This window comes from Carassius carassius, chromosome 48, assembly GCF_963082965.1.
Source record: "Carassius carassius chromosome 48, fCarCar2.1, whole genome shotgun sequence".
Lineage (NCBI taxonomy): Eukaryota > Metazoa > Chordata > Actinopteri > Cypriniformes > Cyprinidae > Carassius > Carassius carassius.
In genome coordinates this window covers 4,020,914-4,026,962 of record NC_081802.1, presented here as the reverse complement: position 1 = coordinate 4,026,962, position 6,049 = coordinate 4,020,914, and the positions used below count along the sequence as shown (strand labels likewise).

The 6,049-nt window shown below is 34.5% G+C and overlaps 1 protein-coding gene across 1 annotated transcript in view; it reads left to right on the top strand.

The window, feature by feature from the left end:
• LOC132131480 (acid-sensing ion channel 1B) overlaps nt 1-6,049 on the top strand; it is a 149,777-nt gene that overhangs the window by 91,362 nt on the left and 52,366 nt on the right. The window lies entirely within an intron of this gene.

The window sequence follows — 6,049 nt, the reverse complement described above, 5'->3', positions numbered from 1 at the left end:
TTTGAATAAATATGCTAAATGAGTAACCACGTTAAAGGGGTCATATGATGTTGCTTAAAATATCATTTTGAGCGGCGGTATGCAAATCTTCTCACACAGTGACGTAGACATAGGGGGTGTGTTTAAATGAGTCGGTTTAGTGGGGTGTGGGCGAGTCTTAACTTTTATAAAGAATATCTCTTTGGGTTCGAGACTTTAGTCTTTGCAAATTTAGGGATCTTATCTATTCACGAACAGCTAGTAACACTCAAAAGAGAAAGGAAAACTTGATATCACATCATATGCCCCCTTTAAGTAAATGTGTTTCAGACCACAGAAAGCATTATTGTTGATATCATCTTGTGCACTATTCAATCGTATTCATTTATTTGCTATATAACATACAAGTGATTGTCTTTTTGGAAAAACAAGATTAAAAAAATAATAATCAGCTTAAGGTTTTGAAATATTTTGAAATACACTTTCCAGTAATTTATTAATCTGCAGTTTATTACACATTTAAAGAAAATAATGTGAAAAAAACCCAACATTTTGTATATCTATCGAAATATATCATTTATTCACTATATAAAATGTAGGTGATTATATCAGCTTAGTAACACTGAATGGTAACTCATTTCTAGTGTTTAAAACACCACTTACTTTAAATCAAAGTCCTTTAAGAAGTTTTATCCTTTGTTCCTTTTGAATTGAAAGTTTCTTGATTTCTCAGAAGTGCGTTTTGTGTAGACAGCTGGTGATAATTTCCTGCAGATATCATCTGTTTCTTTTTGTTTTGTTTATTCGTTTCTGCTCTAGGACATTATGCAGCTGTTCAGATATCAATGCCTTCATTCTGCTTTTTGCCTCCCTGTAGAAATATGAAATTCCCTTGGAAACATGAGCTAATGTTTGTATTTCTCATATATTAACATCACACTCTTTTAAGCTGCAGGGGAAACATCTGTGTTCATCCTGATCCAGGACCTCTTAACTCTGTGACCAAAACCTGAACGTTTCGACCTCAGATCAGGCCATACAGCTGTACGACAGACAAAAGTGAGAAAAGTATTGTAGCAAGACTCTGAGTTCATCGGCCATGCTAATATTTATTTTTTAAAGCTGTTTTTAATCACTCATCTGCAGCAAATTGTTAAAAAATTCAAGTCAAGTCACCTATATTTAAATAGCACTGTATACGATTCAGATTGTTTCAAAATCAAGACATGCCGGAACCAGAGCGTACAATTCAAATAGGCTAACTGTGTTACTTTCAATGTCGTTTGTCATTTTATGGCATGTTTTATTCAGTTTTCACGAGTAGCATTGCAGATAGTGTCACATACAGTTTATATTGTGAATAATATCTATCATGATGCCATTTTTTAAATAATTTGTGCATATCAAGATGTGCATAGCATCGATCTGTCTTCCCTCTCATTTAGATTTGCAGTACAACCACTCACATAAAGAAGACTTTGCTAATTGTCCGGTCATCAGCTGCGCTTTGAAAGGAAATAGAAATCGTTTGAATGCTATCAGTTGCTTGTCACTTAAAGTTCAATACATTGAAAAACGTTGATGTGAAAGGACCTTTAGAAGAAACTTAGCTTTTTTGTGGACAGTTGTGTACATGACAGTCCCAACCAAATGGCTCCAGACTGCATTAGCTAATGGTTGGCTGGATGGGATGAGTGCATTTTTTAGGGGACCATTTTAAACCATTAAAATAACACACTAATAAACTGCTATATAAGAATAGGGTTAAACTGGGATAATGGTGTGTGTCCCTGTGGATCTGAAGAGCAGTAAGGGTTCGTCTTTGCCGTTAAAGTTGCTAATTGCCTGCCGTTACCTCCAACGGGAATCCGCGGCTAGCAGTGGCACAACACAGTTTGTTTTTTCACACATGTCCCCTCATAGCTTCCCCTGAATTTATTTCCGGGCTCCTTCGCCAGCCGTGGGTGATTTATGTGTTTATGACTATTACTGACATTGAGTAATCCATTTAGGGTTTTTTTCTGCTCTTTCCCTCCTGGCAGCATCCCGTCGCTCCCTGGGGAATATCAATTACCCGCTTCCTTTTAACTCGTGCATTTCTGAGTCCTCACAGAGGACTGACCGAGACAGACAGACGTCAGCACTGACACAAAAGTATCCGTTTTTAGCCAGGAAAATTAAACGCCAAATATTTGCTATATTGATTATTAGCAAGTATATTATATAAAATATGAGAAACTAATTTTGGTAAATCGCAAATTTTATCGGTGTTAATTGTAGTGTGGTCATATTAGATGCAAAAAATTGCATTGCTGGATTTTTGGACTTAATAAGACAAAAAATACATTTGTAAATATTATCTCAAAGTAATGGCTAATGGGCCATGAGTGTGTTATGCTGGGTACATTTGTGTTAAACTTAGATTCATTTTCAGGTTTAATGGAAAGCAACTGCCATGAATCAAGTGAAATGTGGTTTGCGCAGTGTATTTTATGCTATTTGTGTGGGAAAACAAGATATATTAGCACTCGTAGGCTTGCAATATTTTAACATCATAATCGGATCATTAACCCCATTATAGATTATTTCAAGTGAGATGGTTATTTAAATGAGTTTAATTGTGATTTGAAAAATCTTTTGTGTAGTTATAATGAAATAAATGGTCAATATTAAAATGATGTAATATTTTGTCTAAATGCAGGAAAAATAACTAAAAGCAATTATTTTTAATACTAAAAGAGAATTTAGGCATCAAAAAAAAAGTTTGCACATTCATTTTGAAGCTTGCTAAATATAATATTTAATAGTGTTGTCAAATTATTTGTGTATTTTAAAGATTAATAACTGAGTGAGATACTGTACAAAGTCACGTTGCATGGCTCCGCCCAAAGTGAAATCTGATTGGTCCGAAATCCACATCCAGATAATGTTTTGATTGGTTCTGTTTGTGTTCTTTGTGGTTGCTGTGCCTGTTGCTAGGGTGTTCTGTGGTGGTAAAGCACAAAATTCCTATCTGGTCCTCATCTGTTTTGGTGCTATATTAGATGCAAAATTAAACATGTACTGCTGAGTTTATGGACTTAAGCAGCCTTAATAAATAGGCAGTGTCTCAAAGTAACAGCTAATCGCCCACAAGTGTCTTGCGTTTAGTACCTTTGCCTTAAACTTTACATTAAAGATTCATTTCTAGGTTAAATTGAAAGCGACAGCCATAAATCATGTGAAATGTGGTTTGCACAGTGTATTTTATGCTATCAAGATGTATTGCTGTTATTGGCTTAGTATACCAATATTTAAAATATAACATCGTAATCAGACCGTTAACTCATTATTAGATGATTTCAAGTCAGTGCATGGTCTTTCACTGAGTGGAACGGGTAATTTGGTAAAAAAGTGAACAACTTTTTACCTGAGCAGGAATGTTTTGGGATGTCAGCTGTGTTTAGGCCGAGGGGCGAAGCCACGGTTGTGCCGCATCTCTGCTAAATTGGGAATGGCAGCAAAACATGACTCCGCTTGGATCTGTCAGCGGATATCCCCGGGACATGGTTTAATGACTGGCGTATGTTTATGGCAGCGCTGTTCTCTGCTCGCTTTCTGACGGGGGGGGGGGGGGGGGGGGGGGAGGAGGGGGGTTGCTTACCTTTACCATTTCATCAGCCACTTTACGTTCATGCGCACTTAACAGTACAGTCAAGAAAAAAAGGTGTTTGGTGAAAGGTGGTTTAGATTATAAATGTAGATCGAGGACATAAGAGCTGAATTTTGTTCATAAAACATCTCCCTTTGCATGTTTGTTAAGTAAATAATTCAGCTAAGTAAATTGTGTTTTATGCTAACAGTAAAACTGTAGTACTCCCTAGGGAACCATAAAAAAAATCTGTTGCACAATTATAATTAAAAATAGCAAGAAATGGCTCATATTTTGTCTAATTAAATAAAAAAATTAACTAAATGCAAATCAATTGTTTGAAATGCTAAGATAATTACAAATTTATGTACAATTTAAACAGGATATTTGTTTTGAAATTTGCTTAAGATTTAAAGTGTTACATAATTAGAACATTACGTTTTATGAAGTGGTTTGTATTTAAGACAACACTTTTACACTTTGTAGGGATAAAGAGAGTATTAATATGTTCTCATACTTGGCAGTCAAATGTGACCAAATACTTTAAGTGGGATTTTTAATCAATAAAATAAATGTACTATATTTCACTTCAATAATATTTCGTGAATATTTTGAAGCCATTTTTAGTACTAAAGAATATGTTCAAGAATTATGATCATGAATGACCATTTAAAATATAATATTCACTAATATATTTATTAACTTTATTAATATTATTGTAGTATTTAAAGTTAAAATAAATAAACATTTTAAAATTCCAATGCAAAAAGGCAAATTAGAGGCATCTGACCGTAAAAATAATATCCATATGTAACTCCATTGTTTAACCACTAGATGCCTGTATGGCTGATTTATAAATATATATGTATACAGCTCTAGTCTAGTTGCTAGAATCAGTATTGTCTTTCATAATTGCTTGCTAATTTTTTTTTTAGGTTTTTCATTTTAATATATATTCAGACATTATCAAACACTCAATTTTGATAAGATTAGTTTTTTAAATGTTAAACTAAAAAAGGTTTATTTTATGAAATTCTCTTCCACAAGAAGTGAATATTAATGAATGCAACCAAATACAGAATTTAACCCATTAAAGTATATATCTATTAATATGTCTATTAAATTAAATACATTCATTTTACATGTCTTTCTAAACATGCGACTCTCTCTTGCGAGACGCGAGTAGGGATGGGCGATACCACATTTTTTCCATGCGATACGATAACGATACTTTTTGTTACAATTTTAACAATACCGATACCAATACCGATACTGCTTATAATTTTAAAAGTGTATGTGATTTTTCAAAATAATCTTAATTTAATATATATATTAATATATATACTGTATATATAAATTTGCAGTTACCACGGCTACAAACAAGAACGATGATTTGTGGTGTTATTGTTAAAACCATGGGTAATTTTCTTAAGGGAACCTGAAAAAAAAAAAAAAAAAAAAACTTTCACAGGAATGTGCCTGAAAGTGATAATAAGAACGGGCCTCATTTTTACCTAAATGTTTTATAATTTATTTAAATATATATTAAAAATGTATAAGGTGTGCATTGTAGCTGACACCTAAATGAACACATTACAATTGTTTTATGACTGCAAGTCTTTCTCCTCAAATGCTATTTGAGCATCAAATTTGTGTTTGAGCCCATGTGAAAAAGTAGCACAATTTACATGATTTACAGTTTATTTTAATAAATACCAAACATTCAATTCAATTGTGCATTATAGCTGACACCTACATGGACAATTACAGTTGTATTTATGATTGTAAGTCATTCTCCTCAAATGCTACTGACGTTAGAAAAGTGTATACCAATATCGCATTTAACTTTAGAGACGGTCCCTAAATTTGAGACTCTCGAACGTCCAACAACAAGCCAATTTCATTTTATTCATAGTTTTCTTTTCTCTGCGCCGGATTGGTGATGTCCTTTACCCAGGCATAGATGTCCATCCATCAATTATGAACATTCAGCCGCAAACATGAGGTGCGAGCGGTCGCGAGCGCGGATGGGAGAATGCTGCAGGATTTTTTTTTTTTGAGCAACTGGGATGGTGCCCCTTCTGGGATTTGTTGCCCTACGCAGACTGCGTATTCTGCATATAGGGAGCGGCGGTTCTGCTGTCATCTTTCGCACAAGTCGCGACCGTGCATGCCTTGTTGTGATGCTGGATGGCACTGCGCGCAGCTGCAGACCAATCGGTGTTAACGTCATACCACCGCGCCCGCGAGACCTTTTCTTTTTATGTCATACACACACCGTCCCGATTGGCCTGCACACACTGCTAAAAACATTAAGTTATAAAGAAGTTATAAATATAATTAAGTATCGATACTTTGCAGAAAATATCGATACCAAAATAGAAGCTTATGAGTATCGATATATCGATACTGCAGCATCGATGTGCACATCCCTAGACA